The following is a 4570-nucleotide window of genomic DNA, read 5'->3' on the forward strand; positions in this document are numbered from 1 at the left end:
CCGTATAATTTATCTGGGCTCCTGTTAAAGTTCTCCTTGCATAATAGATAGGGTGAAACACTTTGTTCCTTCTTTGACCCATCACAATTCCAACAGTGAAATCGCTTGCATCACACATCAACTCAAAAGGTTAATTTCAATCAAGTGTAACAATTATTGGGGCTGAGATTAACCAACTTTTTTATTTTTCAAAAGCTTCTAAACATGCTTTGTTCAAATAAAAAATAATATCATTTTCTAAAAGCATACATAAAGGTTTACAAATTTTTGAAAAGTCCTTAATAAATCTACGCTAAAAATCAACATTGCCTAAGAAACTTCTAACTCTTTTCACACTAACTGGAGGTGGTAATCTTTCAATTACTTCTACCTTTGCTTTATCCACTTCAATCCCACTTTTGGAAATCTTATGTCCTAAAACAATTCATGCCTTAACCATAAAGTGGCATTTCTCCCAGTTAAGGAGAAGATTTTTATCCTCGCATCTTTTTAGTACCTTAGCCAAATCAGTCAAACAAACATCATAAGTGTTACTAGAAATAGAAAAATCATCCATGAAAACCTCAACATAGTTTTCAACCATATCAATGAAAATTGCTGTCATACATTGCTGAAATGTGGTAGGTGCATTACATAAGCCAAAAGGCATTATCCTAAAAGCAAATGTACCATACGGGCAGGTAAAAGTAGTTTTATGTTGGTCTTCTAAGGCTACAACTATTTGGTTGTATCCCGAATATCCATCTAAAAAGTAGTAAAATTCGTTACCTACCAGTCGGTCTAACATTTGATCCATAAACGACAATGGAAAATGATCCATACGAGTGGCTTTGTTCAACTTTTTGTCGTCAATAAAAATTCTCCAACCTGTGATAGTTCTCGTCGGGACTAACTCGTTACATTCATTCTCAACAATCATGATTTCACCTTTTTTTGGTACACATTGTACCAGACTTACCCAAGAACTATCTGAGATAGGGTAAATAATTCCTACATCTAACCATTTAATTACCTCCTTTCGTACTACTTCTTTCATGATAGTGTTAAGTTTCCTCTGCCCATCAATTTTACCATTTTCACCTTCCTCTAAAATAATTTTATGCATACAGAAAGAATGACTTATACCTTGTATATCAACTATGATTCAGCCAATTTCTTTTTTATATTTCTTTAAAACAACAATCACCTTCCCCTCTAGATGTTCTGTGAAGTTCGCTGAAACAATCACAGGCAAAGTAGAACTATTACCAAGATAAACGTATTTTAAGTGGGATAAAAGTACCTTTAGTTCAAGCTTAGATGGTTCTTCAATTAAGAACTTGGATTGTGTAAATTCCTAAACTTCCAACTCTAGAGGTTCGAACCACAGTGGTTGATCATAACTCCTCAGATTGGCTTCCATCAAAGCCAAACCTTCATTACATTTTTCATCTTCGAATGGTTTAGAACCTAAAGTGTTCTCCAAAGGGTTTTCATCGAAAATTCTTTCCATAAAAACTAAGGTTTCAAATTCCTCCATTACTGAACACTCTTCCATTGGGTTAGGAAATTTCATGCCCTTTAGAACGTTAAAGGTTACCTTATCTTCTTGAACTGTCATGGTGTGTTCTCCTTTTTGCACATCCATTAGCGTTCTTCCCATGGCTAGGAAAGGTCTCCCAATGATAATTGGCACTTCCTTATCTATTTCAAAATCCAAAACACAAAAAAATCAACATGAAAAATAAATTTATCAACTCTTACCAAAGCATCTTCGACCTTTCTTTCAGGATATTCTAACAATTGATCTGCTAGTTGAAGTGTCACTGTAGTAGGTCTTACTTCACCTATTCCCAACAGCTTGAAACTAGATTTGAGTATCAAGTTGATTCTTTCTCCTAAGTCGCATAAAGCTTCACCACAATATGATTCACTGATGTTATAGGGTATCGTGAAGCTTCCAGGGTCTTTCAATTTCAGAGGTAGCTTGTTCTGTAAGAACACACTACACTCCTTGGTTAAAGCGACGGTCTCATACTCACTAAGTCGTTTCTTCTTGGACAAAATATCATTCATAAACTTCACATAATTGGGAATATATTCTAAAGCTTCTACCAATAGAATGTTGATATGCAGTTGCTTTAGAACATCCAAGAACTTCTTGAATTGTACCTCTTGTTTCTGCTTATTCTGCTGAAGCCTTTGAGGATATGGAACTCTGGGTTGATATTGACAACTTTTCTGAGGAGGAAAATTTGCAAAAGAGTGTGTTAACTTTTTAGAATTCACTAGTTTAGGGTTTACCTCATCAAATTTTTCAGTATCAGATTTTTTGGTTGTAGGAACTTCAACTGTTGGTTGACTTTCCTCCTTTATAATAGGCTCATTTTTAACCACAACCTCCTTGGGTTCCAAAATCTTACCACTTCATAATGTAACCACTTTGCAATGGTCCTTACCCAAATTTATTGGATTTTTTATATCACTCGACAAGGCTTCTTGTGGTCTACTCTGAAGCTCAGTAGCTAACTAACCCATCTAGTTCTCTAGATTTTTCAGCGTTGCTACTTCACTTTGGATAAAGGCGTCATTTTTCTCCATGTACACCTTTAACAAGTCCTCCAAAATGTTTGATGACTTAGCTTGAGGTGGTTTTGGGGCTTTTTGGTTAAACCCTTAGGTTTGATTGTGTCTATGCTGCATCCAATTGTTGTTCGATCCATTTTCTTAGTTACTCTAGGAAAAGTTCGGATGATTCTGCCACAATGGATTGTAGAAGTTGGACTGCGGTCCTTTTCCATTTTTGTTTTGATACTAACTCCTTACATAACAAACTGACTCAGGTTTTGAAGGGCGATTGTCGAAAGAATTATCATCCCCAAAATACACATAAGAAACAACATCATACTGACTTAGTGATTAAGCTATAAAATTATTCAAATAATTAGTGGTAAACTATTTTAACATTGAGGAAATAGAAGGTACTTCAGCAGAGAGTGAAGTTAGTGTTTCCACTTCATGCAATACAGCTACTTGTCTTCCAAAAACTGCTCGATTTGTCAGCCATTGGTAATTGTTGCTAGTGATCCTTTCAATGATCTCGTAAGCCTCATTATAAGACTTAGACAAAATTACACCATTTGCATAATCATCTACCATCAATCTTGTATGTGTGTTGAAACTACTATAAAACGTCTCCAATTGGATACAATAAGGAATACCATGATAAGGATACTTACGAAGCAATTCCTTGAATCTTTCACACACCTCATATAAAGACTCGTCATCCAATTGTTGGAAAGTAGTTATCTCATTACGAAACTTTGCATTTTTGCTCGGTGGAAAATACTTTACCAAAAACCTTTCTGCTAATTCTTACCAAGTAGATATTGAACTTGGTGGCAATGAATTCAGCCATGCTCATGCTCGATCTCACCACGAGTATGAAAACAATTTTGACCTCAGTGTGTTTTTAGTCACATCAGCTATCTTGAATGAATCACTCACCCCTATGAACAAACGAAGGTGTAAGTGTGGATCTTTCATGGGCATAACACTAAACTAGCCCACTATTTGGAGCATTTGAAACATCACTGGTTTTAACAAGAATTGGGTTGCCTCGATATTCAACCTTCTGATTCCCAAAATTAATTCATTGAAGAGTGGCACAGCATATTGTCTAATGGCATGATCCCTATCATCAGCAATAAGGATTGGGTTATGCATATGATTAACTCCATTACTTTCTCCACCATTTTGATTTCCAAGGTCTATCTCGACTTGTTTTTGAGCAGATCTTTCGCATCTTACTTGTCTAAAAGTCCACTCGATTTCATGGTCCACAGGTGATAGATCAATGATTCGATCTAAGCGCATAAAACACCTAAAAATAAATAAAAAATAAAGAATAAAGAATAAATTAGTAAAGTTAGAAATTAAATAGAAATAAAAACCAAATTGTAAAAATAATTTCACAAAAAAAAATGATTCAGGCAACAGTCACCTACAACGGCGCCAAAAACTTATAACAAGGAATATGCGCAACTGTACACAATCGTTCAAGTAATAAGTAAGTAAAAATGAGTTATCGTCTCCATAGGTGTTGTGTATGTTAATCAATTATTTGTAAAATTATAAGTTAACAATTTGGTGGTAAAAACACAAGACTTTGAGTGGTGAATGATTAAATTAAATTAGCTAGATGCAATATGATCCATATGCAATTAAATCTAAATGCAATTGATTGAAATGTATGAATGAATGGCTTTAGCAACAAAAACAATCAATATAAAATGGGCTAGGACAATTATATTAATCAATTCAATTTACTTTATCATGCTTAACAATGTTCGGAAATACTTTCATGGTAACTCGATCTTTCTTAATTTTGAAAACCAAATTAAGTCCTTTCGAATCTTTTACTTAGTGAAATATGCAATTTAATGGTCATATTAAACTAAGGGTTTCTTAGCATTTATCTAAGGTCACAAAGACATTTACTTTTGCAACAGTTTAGTTACATAAACCTAAAAACTATGCAAGATAATGAGCTGACTAAAGATATTATGTGTAACACCCCGAACCCGAGGCC

At 34.5% G+C, this 4570-nt stretch overlaps 1 non-coding gene across 1 annotated transcript; it reads left to right on the forward strand.

Annotated features, from left to right (window-relative positions):
* The first annotated feature begins 3196 nt into the window (after nt 1-3196).
* On the forward strand, nt 3197-3303 carry LOC121225892 (small nucleolar RNA R71). Its single transcript, XR_005923795.1, has one exon. It is a non-coding gene; the product is annotated as a small nucleolar RNA R71 (small nucleolar RNA).
* Nucleotides 3304-4570: the final 1267 nt, after the last annotated feature.

This window comes from Gossypium hirsutum, chromosome D13 (assembly GCF_007990345.1).
Source record: "Gossypium hirsutum isolate 1008001.06 chromosome D13, Gossypium_hirsutum_v2.1, whole genome shotgun sequence".
NCBI classification, from domain to species: Eukaryota; Viridiplantae; Streptophyta; class Magnoliopsida; order Malvales; family Malvaceae; genus Gossypium; species Gossypium hirsutum.